This window comes from Ursus arctos, unplaced genomic scaffold, assembly GCF_023065955.2.
Source record: "Ursus arctos isolate Adak ecotype North America unplaced genomic scaffold, UrsArc2.0 scaffold_5, whole genome shotgun sequence".
NCBI classification, from domain to species: Eukaryota; Metazoa; Chordata; class Mammalia; order Carnivora; family Ursidae; genus Ursus; species Ursus arctos.
The window spans coordinates 45,173,447-45,184,691 of NW_026623067.1; the positions used below are offsets into that span (position 1 = coordinate 45,173,447).

The 11,245-nt window shown below is 39.1% G+C and overlaps 1 protein-coding gene across 2 annotated transcripts in view; it reads right to left on the reverse strand.

Annotated features, from left to right (window-relative positions):
• IL6ST (interleukin 6 cytokine family signal transducer) overlaps positions 1 to 10,749 on the reverse strand; it is a 50,221-nt gene extending 39,472 nt beyond the window's left edge. The window contains exon 1 of one of the 2 annotated variants that reach the window (XM_026498945.4): positions 10,532 to 10,749. The gene's annotated coding sequence lies outside the window, so the exon portion shown is untranslated. The remainder of the gene's footprint in view (positions 1 to 10,531) is intronic. The other variant, XM_044384182.3, reaches the window with a different exon arrangement.
• Between the last annotated feature and the right edge of the window lie 496 nt (positions 10,750 to 11,245).

Here is an 11,245-nt window from a genome sequence, read left to right on the forward strand (position 1 = left end):
CAAAAATCAGTTGTCCATATATGTGTGGGTCTATTTACATCTCTTTATTCCGCGGTTGGGCAAACTTTTTATGTAAAGGCCCAGAGAATAAATGTTTTAGGCTTTGTAGACCATGTCTCTATTGGAACTACACCATCTGCTGTTGTAGCAAAAACGCAGCCATAGATAATACATAAACAAATGGGTGTGGCTGTGTTCTAACAATACTTTACAAAAATAGGAGGCACCCTGGATTTCACCTGTGAGCTCTAATTACCCAATTTCTGCTCTATTCTGTTCCATTGATCTATTTGCTTTTAAGTCTTGAAATCAGTGTTCCATGTGTAGTTAAAAACCACTGCTGCTGCTAGAGTGTTAAATGTAAATCAGGCCAATCTGGTTGATAGTGTTATTCAAATCTTCTGTATCTTTAGTCATTTTCTATTTCCTCTATCAATTACTGAAAAGGGGGTATTGATATCCCCAAACAGAACTGTAGCTTTATAAATTCTTCTTGCAGTTCTTTTAGATTTTGCCCTATTTTGAAGCTACATTAGGCACATAAGTGTAAGGTCTTGATGAAGTGACTCTTGTGTCATTGTGCAATGATGTTCTTTACCAACTGAAACTCTTTGCTCTGAAATCTACTTTAACATCATTACAGACACCTAATCTTCTCTTCCGTTAGTGTGATCTTGGCATATCTTTCTCCATTCTTTCATATTTTACCTGTTTCTTTCTTCATATTTAAAGAGCTTTGTTTTTTGTTGTGTTTCGTTTTGGTAGGTAGCCTTAGTTCTATCTAATCTGACAACCTCTGCCTTCACTGGTTATCCAGGCCACTTACATTTAATATCAGTTAGGTTTCCAGCTATCATCTTTGTACTTGTCTTCTACCTATTTGATCTCTGTTCTCCCTTTTCTTCTACTGTCACTTGTGTTAAGTGAATATTTTTTATGATTTCCATTTTGTCTTCCTTTTTGGCTTATAAGCTATTAATTCTTTGTTACCTTAGTGATTACTTTAAGATTTATAGTATATATGTTGAACTTACCAGTCTACAAGTGATGGTACAGCCCCACGCAAAGTGAAGTATACGAGAGTATACACCCATTTCTTCCCTCTTGATATTTATGCTATTTTTGGCATACAACTTACTTGCACATATTTTATAAACTTCAGATGTACTTTATATATGTTGTAAACCATACTGTTATTGTTTTTGTTTAAATATTTTAAAAGAGATTTCAATATTACAAATAGCTTGTGTATATATCCATGTCTACTACCATTTCCAGAGCTTCTCATCCTTTGTCTAAGGTCTACATTTCCATCTGATATTTTCCTTCTGTCTGAAGTATTATTATTATGTGTAGCGCGGCTCTGCTGGTGATGAAGTTTCTACATACCTAAAAATATTTCATTATTATTTTTCACAGATATTTTCACTAGGTATAGATTCTCAACTGATAGACTTTTCTTTCTAGACTATTTAGACTATTTAGACTATTCTCAACTGATAGATTTTTCTTTATATAGACTATTAAGTGCTTGCATGCACTGTTTCTAATGAGGAATCTATCATCCTTATCTTTCTTCTTTTGTATGAAAAGTCTCTTTTCTCCTCTGGATGCATACAAGTTTTTTGTAACCAGTTTATCACTAATTTTGAGCAATCTGACTGTGATGGACCTTGGTAAAGTTTTCGTCCTGTTTCTGGTGCTTAAAGTTTGTTGAGCTTCTTTGATCTGCTGGTTTAAATAGTTTTCATCAAATCTAGAAAAACTGTGGCCATATTTCTTTGAATACATTTATCTCTGACCCTCCTGCTCCTACCCTTGAGGATTCTAGTAACATGTATTGTTAGGATGCTTGAAGTAGTCCACCAGCTCACGGATGCTCAGTCCATTTCTTTCTTTTTTCCTATGTTTTATGATAATTTCTACTGCTGTGCCTTTAGGTTTACTGATCTTTTTGTCTGCAACATCTAATCTGCCATTAATTCTAACTTGTGTATTTTTCATCTTACACATCATAATTACCATCTCTAGAAGTTCAAATGAGTCTTTTTCATATATTCTGTAACTCTACCTAATTTTTTGAGCATACAGGACACAGTTATAATAACTGTTTTAATTTTACCATCTATGTCAGCTCTAGGTTAGTTTTAATTAATTTTCTCCTTATTATACATTGTATGTATTGGATGTTGGACACTGAATTTCACCTTATTTGCTACTGGATCTGTACTGGATTTTTTTCTATTTCTGTAATTTTTTTTTTTAAGATTTATTATTTCAGAGAGAGTGCGAAAGAGACCACACAAGAATGAGGGCAGGGAGAAGAGGGGCAGAGAGCAAATCTCAAGCAGACACCCCACTGAGCGTGGAGCTTGACATGGGGCTCAACCTCACAGTCCTGAGATCAAGACTTGAGCTGAAATCAAGTGCGACACTCAACCAAACTGGGCCACCCAGGCGCCCCTGTATTTCTATACTCTTGAACTTTGTTCCAGGACATAGTTAAGTTACTTGGGAACAGTATGGTCCTTTCAGGTATTGCTTTTAACATACACTGGTAACTAGGTATTTACCCAAAGAATACAAAAATATTAATATAAAGGGATACATACACCCTAATGTTTATAGTAGCATTATCTACAATAGCCAAATCATGGAAATAGCCAAAGTGTCCATCGACTGATGAACGGATAAAGATGATGTGGTATGTATATACACAATGGAATATTACTCAGCCATCAAAAAGAATGAAATCTTGCCATTTGCAATGATGTGGATGGAACTGGAGAATATTATGCTAAGTGAAATATGTCAGAGAAAGACAAATAACATGTGATTTCACTCATATATGGAATTTAAGAAACAAAACAAAGGGAAAGTCAAACAAAGAAACAGTCTCTTTAAAAAAAAAAAGATTTATTTGTGAGAGAGACAGAGCATGAGTAGGGGGAGGTGGCAGAGGGAGAGGGAGCAGACCCCCTGCTAAGTAGGGAGACTGATGTAGGGCTTGATCCTAGGACCCTGAGATCATGAGCTGAGATGAAGGCAGATGCTTAACTGAGCCATCCCTGCACCCCCCAGATTGTTAACTATAGAAAACAAACTGGTGGTTACCAGAGGGGAGATGCATGGGGGGGATGGGTGAAATAGGTGATGGGGATTAAGGAGTGCACTTGTGACAAGCACTGGGTGTAGTATGGAAGTGCTGAATCACGATAATGTGCACCTGAAATTAATACCACACTGTATGTTAACTAACAGGAATTTAAACAAAAACTAAAAAAAGAATATACAGTGGATGGGACTGGAGCAGTGCTTTTCTAGGGCGATTTATTACCTACTACTGAGGCAGCATCCTTCTGTGTCTCTATCCCATGTCCCATGAGTCAAATGGTTCCCAACCTGGCTGGTGAGGACAGGAACTTTTCCTGACCCAATGGAAGCACCAAGTAATGTTATCTTTACCCCCTCCAGGAGGTTCTTTTCCTGGTCTGTAGCAATTTCTTTACATGCATGCACTGGTCAGTACTGAGATGAACAGCTAAATGGAACCTCTGAAGCTTTTAAGAGTCTGCTAGTATTCTGTTTTGTGAACTCTAGCTCCTTTGGTATTCCTAGCCATCTGCACAGGTCAAAGAGAATCCATGGAGCTTACCCTGGATTCCCCCTCCCTGTGCCATGGCCTGGGAACTTTCTCAACTAGCAGGCTAGTGCAATCACAGGGTTCATCTTATTTGTTTCCCATCTATCAAGACCACTGCCTTTCATTATCCAGTGTCAAGTGTCTTATCATTGTTCTGTGTGTTTTTTTGTTTTATAGTTGTTTCAGGCAGGAGGGTTAACCTTATCCTCCTCATCCCTTTTTGGCCCTAACTGCAAGTTGCATAGTCATTTGGATACCAAATCAAACAAGGATTACATAATAAAACTACTGTCAAACTATTATGCATATTGGTGTGAAAAATCCTAATTAAAGCATTTGCAAATTAATTTTAGCAACATACATGAAAAGAACAACAAAAAACCCCATAAATACTAACAAGTATTAAGCCTAAAAATCAGGGTATCTGGGTGGCGCAGTTGGTTATGCATCTACTTGGGTTCAGGTCATAATCCCAGGATGGAGCCCTAAGTCAGGCTCCCTGCTCAGTGGGGAGTCTGCTTCTCCCTCTGCCTCTCCCCCTTTCCCCATCCTGCTCATGCTGTCCCTCTCTCTCTCTCTCTCTCTCTCTCTCTCAGAAATTAATTTTAAAAAATCTTAAACAAAAAAAAAAAAAAGCCGAAAAATGTAAGTATGTTCCATTAAGCAAAAAGGTAACAATATTACCCACTGTATTAAAAGAAGAAAACTACATAATCATTCCAACAGATGTCTGAAAATCATCTGATAATATTCAACAACTGTTCACTTAAAATTTAAAAATAACAACCAAGTGTCAGAAAATGAAGACTGAGAGAGACCATCCTTATCTTGATGAAGTGTAACAAAGAGGATGGATTCTGGAATCAGACTGCCTATGTTCAAATCCCAATGCCTTTATTTTTTTGTAAAATATCTTGGCCAAGTTATTTGATTTCCCTCACTTTCATTTTCCTTATCTGTAAAATGAGGATACCACCACCACCTACCCACATACTACCTAGGACTTTTGTGAAGATTAAATAAGTCAATAAACATAAAGCACTTAGAATCTACCTGGTCATAGAATGTACTCAATAAATGGTAACCTGTTGTTATCAGTGCAGCTCTTGCTGTTGCTGCCACAATCCTTTGTCAGAAACTTACAGTAAGTATCATACTCAAAAATTAGAAGCATTCCTATTAAAGACAGAATTCAAACAAGATGCTTGGTATCATCATTTACTCAACGCTGTTCAGATGGCTTAACCAAAAATAGAACAAATAATGACATAAAAGTGGAAAAAGAAAAACTTGTAGATACTATTAAGAAAAAGAATGAGAATCAAACGACAAACTATCACAACTACTGAGAGTTTAACATAATAGTTCAACAAAAGATCATCAAAAAACACTCTCCTATATACCAGTAATAACCCATTAGAAATGTAAAAGAAAAAATCCTATTCACAACAGCATCAAAAACTGTAATAACTAAGAAAAAAATCTAATCAGAACTGTGTACTAACTTTATACAGAAAACTATAAACTCTTACTAGACAGCTCATTAGTTAAGACTTAAATACCATGGAATGGAAAACAAAACATACATAGTACAGACATTGTTCTTCACAAATTACTATACTGATGCAACACAATTTTAATCTAAATCACAAAGTGGTTTATTATAGAACTTTACAAACCAATTTAAATGTCATATAAAATATTAGATAATAGCCAAAAGCCAGTTTTCAAAAGGAAAAGTAAAGAGAATACTTGCCCTATCATCTATTAAGGCATACAGCAACATTATAGTAATTAAAACAGGGCATTGCATATGAATAATTTGATCAATGGTATAAAACAAAAAAATCCAGAAACAGACCCATATATATTTAAGAATTTAATCATCTAACAACAACAACAACAAAAAAAAAGCACCTCGTATCACTGGAGAAATAAAGGACCATTTAATAAACAGTACTGGTACAACTGGCTCCACGAGCAAAAAGAGTTCTATCTACTTCATTACACGTACATACACTTCAGATTAAGGATCTTCAGATTCCGAGTATTAGAAGAAAATAGAGTTATGTTTATGACCTTAGAGTTAGTTAAGTCCCCCTACAAATTATCACTGACTGCTTCAGACATACAAAAAGGTTTAAAGAGTATTCTGATGACTATTTATGTTCTCACTACAGCTTAAGAAATAAAACATAACACATACAGTTGAAGCCTCATAAACAACTCTTGCTCTTAAGAAGTTTGAAGTTTAGAGAGGTAGAATATGCAGAATGCTACAGAAGCATAGAGAATAAACCAATTCACAAAGGGCCCGGGAAGGCCCAGAAATGAAATGCGAGTAAATGTTTTTCTAAACAGAGAAAATACTATACGTATGAGCTATATGTCATCTTTGACTCTAAATGTCAAAAGATTATCATCAATGGCAAAATTCCAGCACATGCCAGGGTACAAACCAGAGCTGCACTATCTGAAACACAGCTCCCATGAGTTTACTTTGTGTTAGGGAACGGAGGTGAGGGAACACACACAACAGAACATCCAAACAAAAACAGACTGTGTAGACAACCAATTACGAAATGCAGTCTTTGGAAGTAATGATGAAACCAATCTACCTCAGAGCACAGGATGAAACTGATCAGTCTGAGTAAGGGAAAATGAAAATTTGGAGGCCGAACGTCCAAATTTTAACAGGGCTACAGATTGACTGTGCTGAAATGAATAAAACTCCTGCTCTGGATATGTATACATACAGCTTTAAAATAATAACTCATACTACAGCCACATTTCAACACAGATAGCTCTCTTAGTCATGATCAATTAACTAATTTCTCATGAAATCTCATTAAGATATACTAGACAGACACAGAATGAAAGAGAGACTGTAGACAATGTAACAATATCACGAGTGTTTCTGAACATTGTTGACCATGTTTGTTTCTTGAATTTCTCTTATCTCCTGGTTTCTATGTAATGATATCATGTGGTTGAATCCTTTTATGTATCTACTTTATGTCTCCTTCACTGAATTCTCTGCTAGGGTTTACCTCCTGGCTACGAAAGTACCCAAGTATTTGGAACCTACTATTTTTTTTTAAATACCAACATATGAAGACATAGGACTTGAACTATCACTATTTCAAACAAAATAATTTCAAGAATTCTGGCCAGGATCTTTCTTTTGATTCCAGTCATGTATCGTTGTCTTGGATATTCTGCCTCTGATTCAAATAGAAAGGTCTAAACAATACACGAATACACACATGCTGATGCACACATATAGACATAAATGCACTTACTTCTAAGAAAAGTTAGTGTACTTATCTTTTCCCCGATCTAAGATCACCCTTCTTGAACTGCCTAAGTCAATGAGGACCCTTGTTGCCTCTTACCTATCCATTAAATTCTAGCTTACCTAATCTTCTTTCATGTCTCTTCCATTTGTCTCCTTTTTTCTACCCTCCACCATGACCAACCTCCATCACCTTACTATTTATCTGCCTTCCTGCTTCCAGTCTCTTTCTGTCCTCCAAATCATTCTGACATTTATAAGTAGATCAATCTAGATCAATCTATCTAAAACACTACTTTAAACTTATCACTCTTATCTTCAAAAGCTTTTTAAAGGGTCAAAAATAATGCCAAATATTTTAGCTATTTAAGAACCTAAAAATTTGGCTTCATATGTGCCTGTCTAACCTATCTTCTCCAGTATTTAAAATCTACTCTAGAGGGGCCTGGCTTGCTCAGCTGGTAGAGCAAGTGACTCTTGATCTTGGGGTTGTGAGTTCAAGCCCCATGATGGGTGTAGAGAATACTTAAATAAATAATAAAGTCATTCTAAGAAACCGTTCTACTCACACTGTTCCCTCAAGCTACCCCACCACTGTACGTCTAAGAAGAATAGCAAACCATCTGCTTAAATTATTTATGTAGTTTCTCAAATGCAAAGCAAATATTTAAGCTTCCATTTTCCTTGACCTCATCATGCCATTCACATTTTGGTTTACTTTTTATCATTTCCTACTCCTATAGACGAAGCTAACCTCTACAGACTAAGCTCAAGCCACGGTAAACTACTAGACTTTCTCTAACACACTTTGTTATTTCAGAGTTTGTGCTTCTACATATGCTATCCCCTGACTCTAAAATGTCTTTTCCCAGACTCTGCTTTGCGTTGTGTAACTCCGATGAAACATCATCTCTCCTGTGGAATTTCCCTGTTCCCATAGCATCTCTGCTCCAATGCACTTGTGTACAGTTCCGTAATAGGACTGATAATACTGTACTGTAATTATTTGTTTCTATGTCTTGATACCCTCAGAATTTAAGATACTTTGAGGCACACAGAGGACAATTAAGAGTGTGTTTTAAAAGACCTCCTGGAATGGCCACATTATTCTAGACTCTGCCATTCAAGTATACTATATGAAGAGGGAATATATGCATCAGAGTTAAGAATTCAGATTCTGAAGCCAGACTATAGGCTATCTATGTATGAATTCTATATCTGCCCCTTAGTAACTATGTGGCACTGGTCAAATTAACTTCTCTTTGCTTTGGTTCCCTTCTTTGTGAAAGGAAGATAGTAACATTTACCTCCTAATGTTATAAGGATTGAAAAAATATGGGCAAGGTGCTCAGAACAGTGACTGGCACAAAATAAGCATTACATATGTACTGGCTATTATAATTAATATACCTTGTTATTTCTGACCGTTTCTACATAGATCTCTATTTGGAATGTGTTTCCTTCATTTTTCTCTTTATCCAAATCTCACGAGGTTTTCAAGTCTGACCTCTCTGCTCAATCGTTTGATCATTCCAACCATTAAATAATCACTCCCTAATTTAAATATCTACAGCAGTTTTTGTATCATTCTATATTTAATTGTAACTGCCTTGCCTCCTTGCAATTTTTCATACATCTATCAGCCCAATTTCTGTAAACTCTATAAAAGTCCTAAGAATACCTCATGCATCTTTGTGAACTGTAGCCAGAAGTTAAGTGCTTAGTATTTGTTGTGTAAAATGAGAGAGTAGAAACTTCAACTCTGATCACGCGACCTTTGCAATCAAAGAAACGGAGAAGACTGTGAGAACATTCCACGCTTCTCTGGGAGCCACGCTGCAAATTTACTAGGGCCAGAAAGTCCTGACTCCTGTTAAAATGAGAAGCTCTAGCTTCTGCGGGGAGAAAACCCTCCCTGTAGATCAGTTATGGGGAGTCCGCAAGTTCCCAAACCGAACTGTAGTAGAGGATCCTTTACGAGGAATGTATCAGCAAGGCAAAATGACCAAGTGAGAGCACAGGATTTAGAATTGCACAGATCTAAGTTTCAAAGGGACCCCAACCCTCAGTTTCCTTCTCTATACAGGATATTGCAACATTTTACTTCATAGGTATATAATAACTGACATTCACCCTAACATTTAACTGCAGTGCAAATTCCCTTGGGAAAATTTTAAAATAAGGTGAAAGAAAACACTGCAACTCATAAATAAAAATGAGAACACCGTGCACGTTTTTCATTACATAGTATATTAACTTAGCTGGCAACAATATTTATAATATTCTAAATTATCTATGAGAAAATTAAACATGTATAGCATTGCCAATTATACAGACTTAAGAGGGAAAAATTCCACTACAAAACTTATTCTCCTTTTCTCACATTCTCCATCTTGTAATCTTTCTCTTCCACTTGTGATTAAAAACAAGTGTTCAAAATAATCCCCCAAAAGAAATAGCTGGAAAACTTGATTTAACTTAAGATCAAGTTGGTTCTATAAACGCAGAATTCCATTTACAGTTAAAAAATACTTCCAAGTGGGAATTATCATGAACTTGAGAAATTAAGATAATGGCGAACAGCTCATATGATGATCTGAGTCAGGAATTTCAAATTAAGAGTTGTTCCAACTTGAAGCTGGCAGTCACACAGTCTAAAGGGTTTGTTTACAGCACTGACTTAACCAAAGACTCCAATCTTTTAGAAGAGTCACCCTGGCATTCTAATCACTGATTATTTTATAGGAGTGTAACTGCTGAAAATGCCAATACTACACAAATTAAACCGAAACGAGTGTTTTTCCGAAGGGAGAAAAACCCCAAAACCAGAAGTGGAAAGTCTTAGTTTTAACCTGTGATATTTTTTCAGTTGGAGTTATGAATAAAATGCTGTTCATCTACTGAAAAACAGAACCTTGCCGCTTGGAATAACCTTTAAGCTTGGGGGAGGGGTGAACTTTTAAAGATGGATTTGGTGCTTCTCAAATACAGTGTTATGTGGGATTCGTTAGGACGGGTACACGTAAGAGATAAAAAGAAGAGATAAGACGTTAGTTTAAAATGTTTTAATTAAGGTGAACTTTCAACCATGTTGAAACATTACAACTTCAGGATGAAAGATGGCTTTGGTGAAGAGAGACTCATCTCCAGGTAGAAAATGAAGAGTGAAATGCGGGGCTAGTGGAAATGAAGAGTGAAATACGGGGTTAGTGGAAATTAAGGGGAGACGGAAAGGGGCAAAAAGGGGGGATTTGGGGGCGTGGGCCTAAGAAGGGTAAGGCTGAGGGTGTGTGTGTGTGTGTGTGCGCGCGCGCGCGTACGTGTGCTGGAGAGAAGGTCTGCGCTTACGGTTTAAAATATAGGTGACAAAGTTGTAGAAATCAAATTCAGAGGTGTGTGAATACGGAAAGGAAGGAGGAATGTGGGGATTTCCAGGCTGGAACTAACAAGTTTGGGACGGGCACGCTATTGCGGCGCCCCTCTCCCCGGGAAGGGTTGCCCCCTCGAGTGCCAGGTCCCCAGGCCCGAACGCCCCGACCTAGACCTCACCCTCCCGCTACACCGCCCTTCACTCGGCCACGGCACCTCCTCACCTCAGGCCGCGGCGCCTCGCTCATCCGCGTCGGTACAGAGCACGACTCCCTCCGCGCCAGGCCTGGCCGGGCCCGTCGGCCGCGCAGTCGCGGCCTCCGGCTCAGCTGCGCCCGGGCGTTCCCCGCGCGGCTCCGCGGGCCTGAAGGTTCCTCGCTCCTGCTCCGGCTCGCTCCCGGTTCCTTCCAGCAGACGCGGCACGCGGCCCTCCTCCCACGGCGGGGCGTTGCGCCCCCGACCCCGCCCCGCAGAGCCCTCGCCGCGCCCCGCCTCCGGGCTTAGGGACTGTATGCTGATTGGCTCCAGCGAGACCCGGCGCGCTAGAGTATTGGCCGAGCTGTAGCCCGACGGCGAAGGGGCGGGGCTCCAGGCAGCTGCGATTCCCGTAACGCGGCTCCTGGCGTCCGGGATTCCGGCGGCTGCGCCCGCGTCGCCTTTCCTAGACCAGATCGAAAGGTTCCCCCCAGCTTCTCTTTGCGGGCGGAAGGAGCGGAATGTTCCATTTTTCCGTGGAATAACGGGGTCGTGAACTGGGGCCCGGGTGGTTTGTACGCCTGCCGCCCTCCCTTCTCGTTGCGGTCCCGCGGCCTGCCTTCTCGGCCTTCCCCGAGGGACTCAGACCGCGAGGGACCGCCGGGCTCCCTTGGGGACAGGGGAGGCGTGGGAGTTTCTCAGGGAAAGTGAAGAACTCGATGGTCGTGACTCCACACGAGATT